This window comes from Lissotriton helveticus, assembly GCF_964261635.1.
Source record: "Lissotriton helveticus chromosome 1_1 unlocalized genomic scaffold, aLisHel1.1 SUPER_1_unloc_9, whole genome shotgun sequence".
Taxonomy (NCBI): Eukaryota; Metazoa; Chordata; class Amphibia; order Caudata; family Salamandridae; genus Lissotriton; species Lissotriton helveticus.
The window spans coordinates 4,768,379-4,789,832 of record NW_027611736.1 but is presented as its reverse complement, the minus strand read 5'-3'; the positions used below and the strand labels follow the sequence as shown (position 1 = coordinate 4,789,832).

Sequence of the window (21,454 nt, the reverse complement as noted above, 5' to 3'; positions counted from 1 at the left end):
ATTTTTTTAGTTTGTTTCTAGAGAACATTGTTTCGGGAATTATGGCACCTCCTCCGTCACGAAAGGGGAGAATTTGTGGTGCCGTACTGTTTGTCTTGACTATAGTGGTAATAGCAGTAATAGCTTGGACTATAGAACAATTGTTTCCTGCACGAGAACATTTACTGCCTACCACTCCAAGCCCATCCGAACATTTTCATTTCACTTTGCCTTATCATGAAGAGAGACATAGGCAGACTTATTTGAATAACAGTTTCATTCAGATTTTGCATCACACTCACAACATGACTAATACAACAAACTGTTGGGTATGTGGAATGTTGCCTGGACATCAGAAGAGGGGAGGAACGCCACTTATTCCTCTCCCGTTTTCTCATAATGGTTCGTGTAACGCTTGGTACACTCTTCTTTTCACTTTACGATGGCCAACGAAAGGTGAACTGCTCTTTCGATTAAATAAAGTCTGTTTCAATGATAAAGATGGCTACCCACAAGCTGAAGGAACTAAATTTGAGTGGGAAGAAATACGCCTCACATTTTTACGAACCAAAGACTCATAAATGTGTCGAACTCACACGTGATAACTGTTATTGATACACAAGCAGATCTTTGCATTAGAAATAAAGGTACAATCCCTGTAGGCCGAAGCGAATGTAATATTACACTCACATTTGATACACCAAACGGAATTGCATTTGTAGCCTCACGTAATACATATTTCATTTGTGGAAATAAGGGATACCATTGTCTTCCATTGGGATGGTTAGGAGCCTGTTACATATCTTTTGTATTACCGCCTGTGTTTATTGCTCTACCTATGTATCATAATGATTATGTGTTGTATCACGATTTTGTACTAAACAGAGTTAAAAGAACATTAGATCTTGATGGAATAGATCAGACCGATACCTCCTTACAACAATATGTAGATTTCAATCTGGGATTATTTTCATTCGTAGGAGCTGCGTTAAACAGTAGAAAGATAAGACGGCTTACACGTGTCGTGGAAGCAGTCGCTAACGAAACTGCCTCTGCTTTGGGAAATATAACTGAAGAATTGCAGATTACTAGAATTGTGACGCTCCAGAACCGGATGGTTCTAGACGTGATACTAGCTGATCGTGGAGGAGCATGCCGTGTCATCGGCAGTAGTTGTTGCGTGTACGTGCCAGATAATTCACCTTCTGTGTATGATGCTATAACAAAACTACATAAGATAGCAGCTGAGATTCACCCAGAGAATGGAACATGGACCTTTTCTAGCTGGTTCTAGACTCTACTTAGTACATGGGGTTGGAAGTTATTAACTATTCTATGTATTATTATCGGAATACTGTTTTCTCTTTGTTTATGTATTCAATGTGGCCCTACCTTATGTTCTGTATGTATCACAGCTTGCATCCCGTCCAAACGAGCAATTATTAAGCAAGAGAAATTAGTTAATGATGAAGTGATGAAGATAATGGCAATTAATATTGATGATGAATACCCTGATTACTTTCGTTATGAGGTAGCTTTTGCTAAACGCTAAAAGGGCCGTCTGTCATGTTTTGGCAGCTCCTGAGTTAGCGTTTAGCTCAGCTACACGATCTATTCTATTAACTTGGCTAAAGTATACGGGGGCCATTTTGAATCCTTTTGGCTTCCATTTTGTATGAACATGCTGCCTCGTGGTTAGCATGCCCTTTCGTCCTTTCTCGATACCCATGGTCATCTACTTTGCCCGGCAACAGGCTATTTTTAGTACTGGTCAAGCGCACATGCGCATTATACATCGACTGGTCATCCTCTCAGGGGTAATGGGGACTTTTAGATCTGCGTTGTCGGTGGCACTCGGCTGCTACCTCATGTCCACTATCGATCGCTATCTCCTGTTTGCAATATATGGATTTTTATTATATACCTGATGACCATTTCTTGCCCAGTGATACCTGTGCCCCTACAGTGCCTTAATGAGGTTATCGTTCTGTATGCAACAGTTTTTGTATGATGCCGCACTTGGGGGGGTGGGGACTGTTATTGTTTTATTCCATAACAAAAAATAAAGTTAAAAAGAAAAAATATTTAAAAAATATATATATATACAAGTCACTATTTCCTCGTGCACCAACCAGGATTCAAATTAGCGACCATCCAGTTTGAGACGCAGACATCAGACATTATAACACTAAGCCCAGTGCCCCAGGCGATGTGAATGGCGTCTGTGTTGAGCCCATTTACGTAAACGCAGGCCATAGGCTGTGGGTCCAGCAGCTTCATACATGATCTCAAACTCCCTGACATACCAAGCCGCCTACACATCTCGACCATAAAAGGCTACTCCAGGGAGTCAAATGCCTTATCGGCATCAGCTGACTTCATGTTTGGGTTTACCTGATGCAGCACTGCAAATACTGCGAATACCGTCCGTAGATGAACCGCTGTGGATTCATGTGGGACAAATCCCAACTGTACAGGGGAGACTATTTTCTCTAGTAGGAAGGCTAGCCGAGTCGCATCACCTCAGGCAGGAATTTATTATCACTGTTACGCAGTGGCAGAGGGCGATAAGATGTACACTTACAGGGTTTCTTCCAGGCTTAGGGAGCACTGATATGACTGCATCACTTACAGACGCCAGCGACACACCGCCCTTCAATCCCTCGGCATAGACCTCCTGGACAGGCCTCAACTTCTTTGCACCCCCTGAACAAGTCTCACCTCCTCAGCACAGTACACGCCTCACCTCTTCTGCACCCCCTGGACAGGTGTCAGGGTGCAGGAAAAAGGAATCAAAGCTCTTCTTTGTCTCGCAGTATCTGCCATTGAAACGGCATTGCAAAGATCACCCTCTCGCAAAAGGTTGCGAGTGATTATAGCACGGAACCAGGCATTCTCCCCTGTACTACCAACAGGGAGGACCACGGTGGAAGTTGCCGGTCTAGTCCTGAGTTCCTGGACACGGGCGTGAGGTCTAGACCTGCTGTGAAGTGCGCCGGTTGATTTTAGAACCAAATGCACTTCACCAACGGATTTTCAGAGATTAGTCACGTTCTTTCTGTAGTCTAGTTAGATAGAAATAGTGCAATTTTGTGCCAGGCTTAGGCGCAGGTTAGAGCACTTCGGTGCGTCGGTTACTTAGTTCGGTAATTTAGAACTAGGGAGAAATACCAATTTAAAGTAAATAGGAAAAAATAAATATAAAGAGAAGAATTAATACTTACCCATTGAATACTTCAGTTCCTGATTTCTTCGTTGCTTGGTTGACGCCGGAGGCTCCAGAAGGTTTCTAAGGGAGAAGTAAGAAGAGTTCAGAAGATAAGAAAGTAAGGCAGAGAGTGAATGAACGAATGAGTGAAAAAGAATAAATGAACTCACAGAGTTAAAGGGTGCTAAAATGTTGTTTATAATGCAGGTTACCAAAGAATAAAATACTTATATTGAAGAATAGATGAGGAGCAAAAGCCATAGGCACTCTGGGTAAGGAAATAAGAGAGAGAGAGAGTAAGAAAGTGGAGAAGGAATTGAAGGAAATTAGTAATGGTGTGCTTTTCTTTTACAGCGATTTCCACTCATGCTAGAAGATAGAGTGGGAGTAAGAAAGGAATAAAACAGAGTATGGCAGAAAGGAAGAGTAGAGTGGAAGAGCCAGAAGGTCAGGCAGTCTCTTCTCTGTCCCATTCCCCTTTCCCCCGGCTGGGTTCGCACGGCCACTAGTTAACTCTTCAGTTGGTGGCTGTGGGAAAACCAGTGGTGGAATTTGAAAAATCTCATCATTCTGCTCCTGGGAGTGTCGGCATTGTCAGTAAACAAAACCCTTGACAACAGGCCTCACCTCCTTTGCACCCCTTTGGACAGGACTCATCTCCTCTGCACCCCCTTGGACAGGACTCACCTCCTCTGCACCCCTAGACAGGCCTCACCTGCTCTGTACCTCTGGACAGGCCTCGCTTCTGCTGCACCCCTGGACAGGCCTCGCTTCCTCTGCCCCCCTGAACAGGCCTCTCTTCCTCCGCCCCCTGGACAGGCCTCTTCTCCTCTCCTCCTCTGGACAGGCCTCTCCTCCTCTGCACCCCTGGACAGGTCTCACCTTCTCTGCCCAGTGGACAGGCCTCACCTCCTCTGCACCCCTGGACAGGCCTCGCCTCCTCTGCACCCCTGGACACACCTCACCTCCTATGAAACCCCTGAACACACCTCACCTCCTCTCCTCCTCTGACCCCTGGAGAGGCCTCTCCTCCACTGACCCCCGGACAGGCCTCACCTCCTCTGCACCCCTGGACAGGCCTAACCTCCTCTGCACCCCTGGACAAGCCTCACCTCCTCTGCACCCCTGGACAGGCCTCTCCTCCTCTCCTCCTCTGGACAGGCCTCACCTCCTCTCCTCCCTCTGGACAGGCCTCTCCTCCTCTGCCCCTCCTCTGGACAGGCCTCTCTGTGAAAGATTCTCATTAAGGACAGAGGAGCCCAGAGTTCATTCCACCCCATCCAGCGCCTCTGACTCCGCCCTGAGCCTCGGGGCGCTATGCACAGGCCCCGAAGAGAGACACTGCTCCTGTGGACCTGCCCAGAGGCTCCCCCGGGGGCAGGACTTTGGCCCTCCGCCGATTAGTCTCAAAAGTCCCAAGCAGGATTACACACTCAGGGGCTGATTCTGATCGGGTTGGAAATGGTTTCCGACGCACTCGGATCGGGAGAGTCCGACCGACCAAGTACGATGCATCCGGGTGCCTCCAGATACGATTTGGTTGGACTCCCATTGACTTCAATGGGAGCACATGTTCCTACCCGCATTATAATTGGGCACTGGGTTGCTCCCGATACTTTTTGGAAGGAGCAAATGCCATTAGGAGGCCTTCCTAACCGCATCAGAATCAGGCCCTGGGAGGGAATGCTTTCCAACCCGCATCAGAATCAGCCCCTATGTGTTATTTCAGTTTCTAACACTTCTGATAAAAACTTTGTGATATCTTTATAGAATTTCTACAAAACCTGACATGATGCAAAAATATGAACACTCTCTGCATTACAGACTGCACAGCGAGGACAACATGTTCCCTTCCCTCAACCCCATTTCGAGATTTTGTCAGGTGTATAATACAAAAAGAAACACATTTTATAAAACTGTGCCTGTGACCTAGCAGATATCAAAACCGAATGCAATAACTCGTGAGCATAAAAAAATGTCTCGTCGGACACTCCTACCATCACCTTTCATTTTTTGGAGGTTTGTCCATATCATCTGGGAGGGCTGCTTACTTTTTTTTGGATTATACTTTTATTAATTTAAACTTTCCCAAATTTAGCCTGTCCCCCTCCTTTCCGTTCAAGAAGATCTCTAATTTGAAGAAATTTTTAAAAATCCCACCAATTCAAAGTCAAATCTTCTTTCAGTTCTTCGAAGGATCGAAGATCAGTGGGGTAAAAGGAACAGACAATTCTATTTACTCCCGCTCTCTTGCATTTTCCCATACAAGTGTCTCTAAATACTTCTGGGAGAGTAAAATTATTATTTACGGGTGTGTGGAATGATAATCTACCAATGCCACATGCTGTCCGTGAAGCACTCCATGCTTTAAAAACACTCAAGATGGTCTTGAGCCGGACTGTCTTGCAGTAGCTGTCATGCAACTGATGCCACAGCCAGCCACTGGTTTCTTTCCTTAATATAAGTTTAAAGGGGGAGGGGATCTTATGCATCTTCCCATTGTCCATCATCATTCTGTAGCTCACTCCGCCACCCCAGTGCAGACATGGCCATATGCAAATCAGTCTGACCCTGTGCCTCATGGGAACAGTCCAGCCCGAACTGCTAAGCCATGTCTTCCCTGGACCGGAAGCAAGCATCCTAGGACCGGTTTCTGGTTAATCAGCCGTCATCAGCCAGGCTAGCTTGAATCCAGTGGCAAAGTGAGCACAGGACCCACGTCTGGGCATACCCTGCCAACTTAGGGCCAACTGATCTGGGTTTATTCCATCATCATTCTTTTGCTCACTCCGCCACCCCAGTTCAGACATGGCCATATGCCCTGATGGCATGCCAAAGGCAAGCCAGTCTGCGCCCATCCATGCATGGACGATGCCCAGTGACAGGAACCCTGGTCTTGTCCATTCCCACTACTGCCTACTGTGACCCTCCGCACCCTCAATCCCAGCCACCCTTCCACATGCTGGTGCCTCACTGCCCCACACAACATCGAGGGAGCGTTCACTTGCGCTTCCTGCAAGTTTTCATGCACTTACCCACACCCAACACTCACCGCATCCGCACCAGCAGCAACCAACACCCCACTCTCTCGCACACACAGTCTCGCAACTAGTCACACAACACTCCGCACTCGAATGCAAGTTCATCAACATCTGCTCACTCACCAACCAAGCCACAGAGATCTGGGACCTACTGCACAACAAAACACTGACCTTCTTTTCCTCACAGAAACCTGGCTGAACCCTGCATCAGCACATGGCATCCCCGCAGCCACCCCCCCCCCCCGGTGTAAGATCACCAGGCAAGACAGACTTCACAAGCTCAGAGGCGGAATCACCATCACCCACAAGAACTCCATTAGCGGCACCACCTCCAAAGACACAATATCATAGCCATAAGCGGCATTTTCATCTGCAGACCACCAGGACCGCACACAAACTTCGCTGGCTCCATAACGGACATCGTCACACCACTAGCCCTGGACACTAGCAATATCATCCAACTCGGAGACAAGAAGTTCTATCTGGAAGGCTACGACAACTCCAACTAAAAATAAGACTTTGCAAACATGGGTCTAACCCAAAGAGTACAGGGACCAAACCAAGTCGCTGGACACCTCCTGAATCCTATTTTCACCACCTTTAACAACATCAGATTCGAGGAGCCCTCACCAGTCTCCTGGACAGACCAGGCCCTCATCAAGTTCAGCATCCTGGTCCAACACACACACCCCCACCAGACCAGCCCGCAAAAACAAGAACAGCCTCACTGACAAGGACTGGAACAGTGCTCTCACTTACAATTACTACTCCAGGAAATGATCGGAGTAATCCCTTCTTTCCTGAGCTCCCGCGATAAACGGGATTACTCAGTTTTGTTGACGGAGTTTGTTGGCCAACGCTCCTTCAGCTGAGCTCTTTGGTGGTGAGTACCCTCACGCTGTGAGTGATCCAGCCTTCACTTGGGACAGAGTGGATGCCCCCCTAGTGAGGGCTGAGAGAGGCAGAGAGAGCTGATTCCTTGGCGTTTCAAGCCTCGTCATAGTTTTGGTTCTAACTCGAAGTAAGAGACTAAATGTAACCTGATTTCTTGCGCTACCACTAAAGACCATTATTAGTCGAAACAATTCCAGGGAAGGCAGCTCCATAGAGACAAACCCGTTTGACTGAAGAGTAAAGAACATGATTCATGAATTTTATTGTTCAGTTCATATAACTATCTTTCGCAGCCAGATGACTTAACCTGGGGCATTGAAATATTGAAGAAGAGGGAGATAAATGTTTAATGAAACTCTTTACGGAATGTATCCTTGTAGCAGTGTCTAGAATCGGGTGTAGCTAAGGTGTTAAAAGGTTAGCGTTGAACAAGTGACTTCACCTAATCACCTTTATCTTACAGCCTAATTTTAAGAGAGCCAGTATAGAAGCAGAAACCCTCAAAAAAGCAGAATAGAGAGAGAGAGAGTTCTTTTAAGTTCACCAAACAGGGTAAAAAACCTAATCCTTCAAAAGCAGGGGAAGTTTTATGGGGGAACTCAAAACTCAAGTTCCATCTGAATATTATGTGTGTTCTCTTTTTGAAATCTCGCTCCTCGCAGCTCCTATCTCCTAAACCCCTTTCCCTTGCCTGGCCACTCCAATACTCTGTGCTAATACAGCATTCAGAGTCGGTGGTGCCTAGGGGTGGATCTCTCGATCTTACTACAGACCCCGAGGAAGAACTGATTGAGAGAAAGACACCACTGTCCTCCCACTGCTGAAGAAACCCCCTCAAACCCTTAAACGCTCACCAACCACAGGCCGATCCCCCTGCTACCATTCTCGGTTTACGTCCTGGAGAAAATGGTCAACAGACACTTTGTTGAATACCTCACCACCAGCTCCTCAAAACCACTCAGTCTGCTTTGAGCCCCAACCACAGCTTGGAAACTGTCCACATCCCCGCCATGGATGACATCTGCATGACTCTGGACACAAGAGACATGGTGATATCATTCTCCTGGTCCTCTCTGTAGAGTATGAGACAGTCTCCCACCCCATCCTTATCCAACGCCTCCAGATCAGAATCCAACGAGACGCACTCCAATGGATCTGCTTCTACCTGACTGGAAGAACCAAGTCAGTCATCCTGTCACCATACACGTTGCATGCCGGTGACCTTGTCTGCTGAGTTCCACGCAGATCTTCCTGGAGCCTGACCCTCTTCAATGCATACATATTCCCTTTAGCTAGAATCATCCACTCTCATAACATCAAAGTCCTCTCCTACAGTGACACACAACTGTCTCTCATGGCCAAGACGCCCAGTACCCGGATGAAGTTTTATTCCTGTATGACTGGAATTGCCCACTGGGTGAAGATCAACTGTCTAAAACACTGACGGACTTAAACCGTGATCTTCGGGAAAAGCACGTCAGCGTGGGACTCCACCTGGTGGCTACTAAAGATAGGACGAACATCTACCCTCACCACCCATGCCAAGAATCTCAGGATCGTCATAGACAGCAAACCTTGACCCGCCAGATCAACGCCGTCGCCTCCACCTGCTTCAACTCCCTCCACATCCTCTGCAAGACCTTAAAGTGGATCCTCACAGAATGCAGAAAGACCGTCACCCATGCACTCATAACGAGCAGACTGGACTACGGCAACGCCCTCGATGCCGGAATCAACAAAACCCTACTACACAAACTCCAGACCAACCAGAACACCTCAGCCAGACTCGTCCTCTGAATCATATTCTAGTATGGGCACCCTCAAATTTAGAGATGTACAAATAACAGTTTTGTAAATTGGTCATTGTGACAGAAATTCACAGATGAAAACGTGGTCACAAACGGCATTTTTGTCCTACTCATTTTCAATATTTCCTTATTTCAACAGTCAGCATCTTTGGGAAAATCTTGAGGGATCTACACATATGACCCCTTTCTGAATTCTGGGTTTCTTCTACTTTCAGAAATCTGCAGCTTTCCTGGATCCCCCCCGGGTTTCACAGTGGATAACACCAAAAACTGGAAGAAAGTTGAGAGCACAAAAAATAGGCAAAATGGGCTAAAACTGTGGTTAAAAAAATTGTTTTTGTCCCTACAAGCTGGGAAGATGGTGACCTTAGCACAGAAAATGTTCGATGATGACATTTAAAGGAAAAAAACAGTTTTCTCTGGAGCACTTTGTCCCTATTTTGCCTATTTTCTGGGTCCCCTCCAGGGGAATCCAAAAACCCTGGGTACCTTTACAATCCCCTGGATGTTAGACATAAGAGGGTGCAAAATTTGCCATGGGTACCTTTTGTGAAAAAAAGTTATGTACCCTAAGCACAAACTACCCAAAATACGTTAAAAGAAAGTGCTCAGCATGTGGGGGAGGGGAGAGAGAGGGGCCAGCATTTAAGGGGTCAATGTGAGCAGTTAACAAACATTTCAGGTAGATTTTTTTTCCAGAGCGAACAATTAGGGGAATTTTTCAGCACAAAACTACTAATCCAAACAAATCTGTGGTATTTGCACATTGGATCTTTAGTTAGTTGAAGGGTTCTTTAACCCCTTCGCTGCTGGCCTGTTTCTGCCGCTGTGCGGTAAACAAAAGAACAGGGCGGGGCCGTGACGAACCCCAGCCGTCATCCGCACACGAGCACCGCGGAGCGTGGCAGCTGGGGTTCGTCACCAGCATGCAAGGGGTTAAACATGAGGCTCCTGGTTTGATCGGAGTCAATTACAGGGCAGAAGTTACACAACATTGTGAAGACAGAGGCAACATTGAGCACAGGGGGGCAGTAACATTTGTTGTACATGCACATGCAGTGTATGCCTTTGAAATGCTTTATTCATGGGTGAACTTTGATCCTATAGATGCTGGTACTACGCTTTCTACTCCTACAAAGATGCAGCCGTTCCTACTCAGCCCCAAGCATATCACGACCCAGTGGACCCTTTCACCCGTCCAGTTCACAAGATTGGTTTGTTGGTCACTTAGCCCCCACATACCTCAGAATGTCAGACAGGGTTCCCTAAAGTGGGATCACCTGATACCGTACTGGCTCGGTACACACCGTGTCCTATATAGGTGACTCAGACAGTATGTATTGCAGAACAAAGCAGGCAGAGTGGGTCGAGTGGGACCTGTACCACAGACACAGGGTTCCATACAAGCAATCTGTCCACGGACTATAAGCGCCACTACGTGCAAAGTGCCTGTAAAAAGCAACAAAACTGCCTTCTGGATTGCTTGCAACACCAACCAGAGGAGCAGCATTGTGGCGATGAGACGTCCCCTTGGAATGGTGCCTTCTTCAGAGGCGTACAACACCTGGGAAAGTATCTACACTGCTACGTATGGCACACCCTCATTGGTGGTACTACCTGATGTACTAAGGAAAGTACAAATGAGTACAAGGCTGCACCAGCCCTAGATCTAGGAATGAGATGAAGTATCAACCGTACTACCCATGGCACGCCGTCATGGGCGGTACTACCCGATGTACTAAGGCAAGAACAAATGAGTACAAGGCAGCACCAGCCCTAGATCTAGGAATGAGATGAGGTATCAACCGTACTACCCATGGCACGCCGTCATGGGCGGGACTACCCAATGTACTAAGGCAAGAACAAATGAGTACAAGGCTGCACCCTCCCGAGATCTAGGAATGAGATGAGGTATCAATCGTACTACCCATGGCACGCCGTCGTTGGTGGTACACCCGATGTACTAAGGCAAGAACAAATGAGCCCAAGGCTGCACCCTCCCGAGATCTAGGAATGAGATGAAGTATCAACCGTACTACCCATGGCACGCCGTCATGGGCGGTACTACCTGATGTACTAAGGCAAGAACAGCCCGGATAGAAGAGCCCAGCTTAGACCCGGGGTCCCCGGATAGAAGAGCCCAGCTCAGCCCCAGGGGCCCCGGATAAAAGAGCCCAGCTCAGCCCCAGGACCCCCGGATAGAAGAGCCCAACTCAGCCCCAGGGGCCCCCGGATAGAAAAGCCCAGCTCAGCCCCTGGGGCCCCCCGGATAGAAGAGCCTAGCGCAGCCCCAGGGCCCCCAGATAGAAGGGCCCGGATCAGCCCCAGGGGCCCCCGGATAGAAAAGCCCAGCTCAGCTCAGCGCCAGGGCCCCCAGAGAGAAGAGTCCAGCTCAGCCCCAGGGGCCTCTAGATAGAAGGGCACAGATCAGCCCCAGGGGCCCCCGGATAGAAGAGCCCAGCTCAGCTCTGCCCCATGGACCCCCGGATAGAAGAGCTCAGGTCAGCCCCAGGGCCCCCAGATAAAAGAGCCCAGCTCAGCCCTAGGGCCCCCGGATAGAAGGGCCCAGCTCAGCCCCAGGGGCCCCCAGATAGAAGAGCCCAGCTCAGCCCCAGGGGCCCCGGATAGAAGAGTCCAGCTCAGCCCCAGGGGCCCCGGGATAGAAGAGCCCAGCTCAGCCCCAGGGGCCCTGGATAAAAGATCCCAGCTCAGCCCCATGGGCCCCCAGATAGAAGAGCCCAGCTCAGCCCCAGGGGCCCCGGATAGAAGAGCCCAGCTCAGCCCCAGGGGCCCCCAGATAGAAGAGCCCAGCTCAGCCCCAGGGGCCACGAAATAGAAGAGCCAAGCTCAGCCCGAGGTGCCCCTGGATAGAAGAGCCCAGGTCAACCCCAGGGGCCCCGGAGAGAAGAGCCCAGCTCAACCTCAGGGACCTGGATAGAAGAGCCCAGCTCAGCCCCAGGGGCCCCCGGATAGAAGAGCCCAGCTCATCCCCAGGGCCCCGGATAGAAGAGCCCAGCTCAGCCCCAGGGCCCCCGGATAGAAGAGCCCAGCTCAGCCCTCCAGGGCCCCGGATAGAGGAGCCCCAGCACAGCCCCAGAGGCCCCCGGATAGATAAGCCCAGCTCAACCCCAGGGGCCCCGGATAGAAGAGCCCAGCTCAGCCCCGGGGTCCCCAGATATAAGAGCCAAGCTCAGCCCCAGGGCCCACAGATAGAAGATCCCAGCTCAGCCCCAGGGGCCCCGGATAGTAGAGCCCAGCTCAGCCCCAGGAACCCCCGGATAAGAGAGCCCAGCTCAGCACCAGGACCCCCGGATCGAAGAGCCGAGCTCAGCCCCAGGGCCCCGAATAGAAGAGCCCAGCTCAGCCCCAGGCCCCCCGGATAGAAGAGCCCAGCTCAGCCCCAGGGCCCCCATAAAGAAGAGTCCAGCTCAGCCCCAGGGGACTCCGGATAGAAGGGCACAGATCAGCCCCAGGGGCCCCCGGATAGAAGGGCACAGATCAGCCCCAGGGGCCCCCGGATAGAAGAGCCCAGCTCTGCTCAGCCCCATGGGCCCTCCGGATAGAAGAGCAAAGCTCAGCTCAGCCCCATGGGCCCTCCGGATAGAAGAGCCCAGCTCAGCCCCAGGGCCCCCAGATAAAAGAGCCCAGCTCAGCCCCAGGGCCCCCCGGATAGAAGGGCCCAGCTCAGCCCCAGGGGCCCCCGGATAGAAGAGCCCAGCTCAGCCCCAGGGGCCCCGGATAGAAGAGTCCAGCTCAGCCCCGGGATAGAAGAGCCCAGCTCAGCCCCAGGGGCCCCAGATAAAAGAGCCCAGCTCAGCCCCAAGGCCCCGGATAGAAGAGCCAAGCTCAGCCCCAGGGGCCCCTGGATAGAAGAGCCCAGCCAACCCCAGGGGCCCTGGATAGAAGAGCCCAGCTCAACCTCAGGGACCTGGATAGAAGAACCCAGCTCAGCCCCAGGGGCTCCGGATAGAAGAGCCCATCTCAGCCCCAGGGGCCCCGGATAGAAGAGTCCAGCTCAGCCCCGGGATAGAAGAGCCCAGCTCAGCCCCAGGGTCCCCCAGATAGAAGAGCTCAGCTCAGCCCCAGGGGCCCCGGAATAGAAGAGCCAAGCTCAGCCCCAGGGGCCCCTGGATAGAAGAGCCCAGCCAACCCCAGGGGCCCCGGATAGAAGAGCCCAGCTCAACCTCAGGGACCTGGATAGAAGAACCCAGCTCAGCCCCAGGGGCTCCGGTTAGAAGAGCCCATCTCAGCCCCAGGGGCCCCCGGATAGAAGAGCCCAGCTCATCCCCAGGGCCCCGGATAGAAGAGCCCAGCTCAGCCCCACGGCCCCCGGGTAGAAGAGCCCCGCTCAGCCCTCCAGGGCCCCCGGATAGTGGAGCCCCAGCACAGCCCCAGAGGCCCCCAGATAGATAAGCCCAGCTCAACCCCAGGGGCCCCGGATAAAAGAGCCCAGCTCAGCCCGAGGTCCCCAGATATAAGAGCCGAGCTCAGCCCCAGGGCCCCCAGATAGAAGATCCCAGCTCAGCCCCAGGGGCCCCGGATAGAAGCGCCCAGCTCAGCCCCAGGTACCCCCGGATAAGAGAGCCCAGCTCAGCACCAGGACCCCCGGATAGAAGAGCCGAGCTCAGCCCCAGGGCCCCGGATAGAAGAGCCCAGCTATGCCCCAGGGGCCCCCGGATAGAAAAGCCCAGCTCAGCCCCAGGGCCCCCCGGATAGAAGAGCCCAGCTAAGCCCCAGGGCCCCCATATAGAAGAGTCCAGCTCAGCTCCAGGGGCCTCTGGATAGAAGGGCCCAGATCAGCCCCAGGGGCCCCCAGATAGAAGAGCCCAGCTCATCCCCAGAGGCCCCAGATAGAAGAGCCCAGCTCAGCCCCAGGGGCCCCGCATAAAAGAGCCCAGCTCAGCCCCAATGCCCCCGGATAGAAGAGCCCTGCTCAGCCCCAGGGGCCCCGGATAGAAGAGCCCAGCTGAGCCACAGGGCCCCCTGGATAGAAGAACCCAGCTCAGCCCCAGGGCTACGGATAGAAGAGGCCAGCTCAGCCCCAGGACCCCCGGATAGAAGAGCCCAGCTCAGCCCCAGGGGCCCTGGATAGAAGAGCCTAGCTCAGCCCCCCAGGGGTCCCCGGGATAGAAGAGCCCAGCTCAACCCAAGGGCCCCCGGATAGAAGAGCCCAGCTCAGCCCCAGGGGCCTCGGATAGAAGAGCCCAGCTGAGCCCCAGGGGCCCCCGGATAAAGAGCCCAGCTCATCCCCAGAGCCCCATATAGAAGAGCCCAGCTCATCCCCAGATGCCCCAGATAGAAGAGTCCAGCTCATCCCCAGGGGCCCCGAATAGAAGAGCCCAACTCAGCCCCAGGGGCCCCCAGATAGCAGAGCCCATCTCAGCCCCAAGGCCCCCGGATAGAAGAGCCCAACTCAGCCCCAGGGGCCCCCAGATAGCAGAGCCCATCTCAGCCCCAGGGGCCCCTGGATAGAAGAGCCCAGCTCAACTCCAGGGGCCCGGATAGAAGAGCCCAGCTCAACCCCAGGGGCCCTGGATAGAAGAGCCCAGCTCAGCCCCAGGGGCTCCAGATAGAAGAGCCCATCTCAGCCCCAGGGTCCCTGGATAAAAGAACACAGCCCTCCCCAAGGGCCCCAGATAGAAGAGCTCAGCTCAACCACAGGGGCCCCCGTATAGAAGAGCCCAGCTCAGCCCGGCTCCTGCAGAGATTCCCCCCCAGGTTTATTCAGTCTATTTCCACAAACACAGCAGAAAGTGCTGACAATCTCCTACCTGAGCAGAGACCTGTGCAGACGTGTCCAGGCTCTCTACTCCCCCTGGGGGGCCGTGGGGGGGGCAGATCTGGGGTCCCAGGGGGGGCAGGGGCAGATCTGGGGTCTGAGGGGGGTCTGTAGATGAAGGTCGCTGCACAGACAGACAGGGCTCCTTCCTCCTCTGCAGCAGGCTGAACACACAAAGAGAGGCAGGAACTGATGTCAGCATTTGCTGCTGGTGCTGTCTCTGCCGCCGCTGACCCAGAAGAGGAAACCCTTCTCCCTTTCATCCCATGGGCAGCTCAGTGGATTCATCAGCAGGCGAGGAGCGCCCTCTGGTGGCCGCTGACGGAACCGCCGCCTCCAGCAGGGAAACAAGCATTGGTGCCTGTAAAGACACAGACATGGGTGTTATGGGAAACAAGCATTGGCGCCTGTAAACACACAGACATGGGAGTTATGGGAAACAACATTGGCTCCTGTAAAGACACAGATATGGGTGTTATGGGAAACAAGCATTGGCTCCTGCAAAGACACTGACATGGGTGTTATGGGAAACAAGCATTGGCTCCTGTAAACACACAGACATGGGAGTTATGGGAAACAACATTGGCTCCTGTAAAGACACAGATATGGGTGTTATGGGAAACAAGCATTGGCTCCTGTAAACACACAGACATGGGTGTTATGGGAAACAAGCATTGGCTCCTGTAAACACACAGACATGGGAGTTATGGGAAACAACATTGGCTCCTGTAAAGACACAGATATGGGTGTTATGGGAAACAAGCATTGGCTCCTGCAAAGACACTGACATGGGTGTTATGGGAAACAAGCATTGGCTCCTGTAAAGTCACAAACATGGGTGTTATGGGAAACAAGCATTGGCTCCTGTAAAGTCACAGACATGGGTGTTATGGGAAACAAGCATTGGCTCCTGCAAAGACACTGACATGGGTGTTATTGGAAACAAGCATTGGCTCCTGTAAAGTCACAGACATGGGTGTTATGGGAAACAAGCATTGGCTCCTGTAAAGACACAGACATGGGTGTTATGGGAAACAAGCATTGTTTCACAAGTGTGTGTCCTGCAAAGACACTGACATGGGTGTTATGGGAAACAACATTGGCTCCTGTAAAGACACAGATATGGGTGTTATGGGAAACAAGCATTGGCTCCTGCAAAGACACTGACATGGGTGTTATGGGAAACAAGCATTGGCTCCTGTAAACACACAGACATGGGAGTTATGGGAAACAACATTGGCTCCTGTAAAGACACAGATATGGGTGTTATGGGAAACAAGCATTGGCTCCTGTAAACACACAGACATGGGTGTTATGGGAAACAAGCATTGGCTCCTGTAAACACACAGACATGGGAGTTATGGGAAACAACATTGGCTCCTGTAAAGACACAGATATGGGTGTTATGGGAAACAAGCATTGGCTCCTGCAAAGACACTGACATGGGTGTTATGGGAAACAAGCATTGGCTCCTGTAAAGTCACAAACATGGGTGTTATGGGAAACAAGCATTGGCTCCTGCAAAGACACTGACATGGGTGTTATTGGAAACAAGCATTGGCTCCTGTAAAGTCACAGACATGGGTGTTATGGGAAACAAGCATTGGCTCCTGTAAAGACACAGACATGGGTGTTATGGGAAACAAGCATTGTTTCACAAGTGTGTGTCCTGCAAAGACACTGACATGGGTGTTATGGGAAACAAGCATTGGCTCCTGTAAAGACACAGATATGGGTGTTATGGGAAACAAGCATTGGCTCCTGCAAAGACACTGACATGGGTGTTATGGGAAACAAGCATTGGCTCCTGTAAAGTCACAGACATGGGTGTTATGGGAAACAAGCATTGGCTCCTGTAAAGACACAGACATGGGTGTTATGGGAAACAAGAATTGGCTCCTGTAAAGACACAGACATGGGTGTTATGGGAAACAAGCATTGTTTCACAAGTGTGTGTCCTGCAAAGACACTGACATGGGTGTTATGGGAAACAACATTGGCTCCTGTAAAGACACAGATATGGGTGTTATGGGAAACAAGCATTGGCTCCTGCAAAGACACTGACATGGGTGTTATGGGAAACAAGCATTGGCTCCTGTAAAGTCACAGACATGGGTGTTATGGGAAACAAGCATTGGCTCCTGCAAAGACACTGACATGGGTGTTATTGGAAACAAGCATTGGCTCCTGTAAAGTCACAGACATGGGTGTTATGGGAAACAAGCATTGGCTCCTGTAAAGACACAGACATGGGTGTTATGGGAAACAAGCATTGTTTCACAAGTGTGTGTCCTGCAAAGACACTGACATGGGTGTTATGGGAAACAAGCATTGGCTCCTGTAAAGACACAGACATGGGTGTTATGGGAAACAAGCATTGGCTCCTGTAAAGACACAGACATGGGTGGTATGGGAAACAAGCATTGGCTCCTGTAAACACACAGACATGGGTGTTATGGGAAACAAGCATTGGCTCCTGTAAATACACAGACATGGTTGTTATGGGAAACAAGCATTGGCTCCTGTAAACACACAGACATGGGTATTATGGGAAACAAGCATTGGCGCCTGTAAACACACAGACATGGGTGTTATGGGAAACAAGCATTGGTGCCTGCAAAGACACAGACATGGGTGTTTGAGTCCTTGACAGGGTCTCGTATGAGAAACAAGCATTGGCGATGGCAAAGACACAGACGTGGGTGTTAAGACACTCACAGTCGGAACACTTCTACTTCCTGGTTTCTTAAGCAAACACCAAACAGGGTCCATCTTCGACTACTTTTGAGAAATGTCACTCGAGGGGATTTAATTCAGTGTAATCTCACGCATCCTTAGCTCTTTCAAATTTTTGTTTTTGTTTCTGTTTTGTTTCTTGTGCAGCGAGGTCTGTGCTTTAGATTGACTTCTCCGAGCCAAAGCAGGGACCAGAGCTGCACACCTGTGTGTGTGTGCGTGTCTCTCTGTGTGTGTCTGTGTGTGTCTGTGTGTGTCTGTGTGTGTGTGTGTGTGCGTGTGTGCGTGTGTGTGTGTGTGTGTCTGTGTGTGTGTGTCTGTGTGTGTCTGTGTGTGTCTCTGTGTGTGTGTGTGTGTGCGTGTGTGCGTGTGTGTGAGTCTGTGTGTGTCTGTGTGTGTGTGTGTCTGTCTGTGTGTGTGTGTCTGTCTATGTGTGCGTGTCTGTGTGTGTGTGTCTGTGTGTGCGTGTGTGTCTGTGTGTGCGTGTCTGTGTGTCTGTGTTTGCGTGTGTCTGTTTGTGTGTGTGTGTGTCTGTGTGCGTGTGTGTGTCTGTCTGTGCGTGTGTGTCTGTGTGTGAGTGTCTGTGTGTGCGTGTCTGTCTGTGTATGTGTGTGTCTATCTGTCTATGTGCATTTGTGTGCGTGTTTGTGTGTCTGTCTGTGTGTGTGTGTGTCTGTGTGTGCGTGTCTGTGTGTGTCTGTGTGTGCGTGTGTGTGTGTGTGCATGTCTGTGTGTCTGTGTGCGTCTGTGTGTCTGTCTGTGTGTGTGCATCTGTGTGTATGTGTCTGTGTGTGCGTGTGTGTGTGTCTGTGTGCGTGTGTTTGTCTGTCTGGGTGTGCGTGGGTGTGTCTGTGTGTGTGTGTGCGTGTCTGGGTGTGTGTGTCTGTGTGTGCGTGTGTGTGTGTGTCTGTCTGTGTGTGTGTCTATGTGTGTGTTTGTCTGTGAGATGTGTGTTGTGCTCTTCTAAGTGTGACCGCCCAGCTCTATGAATCATAATTTGAAGGGGCTGAGAAAAGATTTGTTTTTACCAACTATGTTTGTGTATGTGTCCGAACTGTCAGGGCCTCTTGTCCCGGAACAGCTATCCCCGATAGAAGATTAATTCACACATATGAAAATGTATACAATACACAATTATTTTAAAGATGTAAAGGCAGGTTTTGTGAGCAGTAAAAGTGACGTTTATGCTGGTAAAGAAATACTATTGGTGCTTTTATGTTGAAAGAACATAGAAATCGCTTTGTGACTTGGCAAGTTTTCCAGTTTGATCAAAAGAGGGAAACTCAAGCTACGTAAATGCAGACTCGCACTATGTTGGAGAGAGAATCTGGGTCCTGGAGCAGAAATAGGGTTGCCACCTTTCCCAGAGAAAAATACCGGCCTCATGTTTTACATTCCATTATAACATAACGGGGTAACCCAATAAATATCCGTGGACCTGGGTAACAAGAGGTACAAAAACAGTTAGTCCTGGAGCAATAAAGTCTAAAAATATTCAGATATAAAATACATAGGCACCTGTTGACTTTGTAAAGGTAAATTCAGTTTATTATTCATAGATATACTTCTAGAACTGGTAGAAGGCACTACCTTATTTAATGATAGTCGGGAGGTTGATCCCAGATAAGGGCGTGTATGCTAGTGGTATGGAGCCTGGCCAAGTTTTTGAGAACATCACAACGTTAATTGTGTATAGGGGCTGGTTGCATGAGAAGAGTCCTACCTTGGAATCTCAGTTTCCGATGCGAGAGGTTCATCTAATATATCACCCTGAAATACCAGAGTTAACGGACCAGCCCAGTACTTTTACTAGAGCGGGTGTAGCTGCCCATTTCCAAGAACAGTGGGCCTGATTCACAGACCTAACTTAAGACAAAATCCTAAACTTACGACCATTTTGGTATTCACAGTAGGCACTTACTCATTTTGTATACACAGAAGTCATTTAGGAGTCCTAAAGTTAGGAGTCCTAACTTTAGGACTCCTAAACTGAGAAAAACCCTAACTTTAAGACTTTCAGTATTCACAGAAGGCATTTAGGAGTCCTAAAGTTAGGAGTCCTAACTTTAGGACTCCTAAGTGCCACCATTGGTCCCAGAGTGTCAGTGTACGATCCAGATCAGGCAAGAAATGGAAGTTCATCACAGTCAGTAGTAGGAGAGAGAACTAGCTCTGAAGGGAATGGCACAGTGAGCGTGATAGCTCAATTGCCGAGACCCAGGGAATTGAGTACACCATTGCCAGTCACTGAAGACTCATCAAGGGGACAGATGGAGATAAGGACGGCGAGATCGAGATCCCTTGCCGATTCGAGATCAGACCTAAGAATGTGGGAGCCACCCGTGAGGAATCGGAATGACAGGATGACAGCAAGTTGGAATCATGGAAGCGAAGGGAACAAACCAGTCCTTTGGATACAGCCAAAGGGAATAGGTGTAGAGAACAGAGCAGTGGAAGCGAAGAATTGAATCGTGCATCTAGTCGAGGGACTCTGAAGGCGGACATAAGGGCAAAGATGCTGGATGTAGTGAGTCTGAAAGCAGAGGCAGATGAGATAATCGAGGGAAACTTACCTCTGGAGAGAGTGGAGCATTATGATTCAGATGAGTTATTGTTTGTAGCAAAGGATGTGACTCGAAAGGCAAGGTGGGTACATGAGAAAATGTCTGCCTTAGGGAAGAGGTACAAGGTGGATTTGTCCAAATCAAATATGTTACAAGGGCGTTACATGTTGCAATACAGTGAGCAGAAACTGGAAAAGAAGAGTGTCATTGGATTAAGGACATTCGGGAACTGATTATAGAGACACACGCATGGAAAATGCTCCAAAAGTGGGAAGAAATATGGCCCAAAAAGAAGAGTGCTAAAAAGAGCATAGGAGAGACACCACCTCCGGGAGGGGGAGTGTTGGGAGTACAGAATTACCCTTTGCGGGAGGTAGCTAGTAGACAGTATGTGCCTTGGAGTAGAGGTGTGTGAGAAGTTGGCCTGGTAGGGGATGTTTCCAATTCTGGAACCACCTACTACCTGACCAAACAATCCCTTATGGTGTCTGGTTGTAAGTCAACCTTATTAGACAAGCTATCCTAGGGGTAGCATGGACTAAGCAGCCTAAAGGCTTAACTTAAGAGGTCGTGTTAAGCGAGCTGTTTTACCACATACAATCCTGTAATACCAAATGAAAGGACACCACACAAGTATATATTATAAAAATATATGTGTTTATTACTAAAAACAATCCCCAGTATTCTTTATGAATAAAGGGGCACAAGCGTTAAATCAAAAGCACTGTTTAAACATACAAGTTGCACAATTATGGATGAGGGCGGGTGGCCACTCAAACCATATACTAAACAAGTGGTATAAGAGAGGCCACTCGAACAGCGATTCCCTAATGTGAGAAGTTGGCCTGGTAGGGGATGTTTCCAATTCTGGAACCACCTACTACCTGACCAAACAATCCCTTATGGTGTCTGGTTGTAAGTCAACCTTATTAGACAAGCTATCCTAGGGGTAGCATGGACTAAGCAGCCTAAAGGCTTAACTTAAGAGGTCGTGTTAAGCGAGCTGTTTTACCACATACAATCCTGTAATACCAAATGAAAGGACACCACACAAGTATATATTATAAAAATATATGTGTTTATTACTAAAAACAATCCCCAGTATTCTTTATGAATAAAGGGGCACAAGCGTTAAATCAAAAGCACTGTTTAAACATACAAGTTGCACAATTATGGATGAGGGCGGGTGGCCACTCAAACCATATACTAAACAAGTGGTATAAGAGAGGCCACTCGAACAGTGGTTAGGCCTAGGGCCTAGGGAATCGCTGGGAGCAGTCAGGACAAGCAATGCTGAAGTCGGGAATGGCCCTCGGGATTCGGGAGATGTGCGGAAAGCGCACGCATGCACCAATGTTAACCAATGGTGCGTAAAAGTCATAGAGTTAAAGTTTAAGGACACTTCCGCTGAACCTAGAGGAACAAAACTTAACACACAGACCCTA

General features: G+C 49.9%; 1 protein-coding gene across 1 annotated transcript in view; it reads right to left on the bottom strand.

The window, feature by feature from the left end:
• Positions 1–14,922, bottom strand: part of LOC144806587 (uncharacterized) — an 81,876-nt gene extending 66,954 nt beyond the window's left edge. Inside the window, exons 1-2 of the mRNA XM_078672923.1 lie at positions 14,702–14,922; positions 3,204–3,268 (exon numbers count right to left, since the gene is read on the bottom strand). The gene's annotated coding sequence lies outside the window, so the exon portion shown is untranslated. The remainder of the gene's footprint in view (positions 1–3,203; positions 3,269–14,701) is intronic.
• Positions 14,923–21,454: the final 6,532 nt, after the last annotated feature.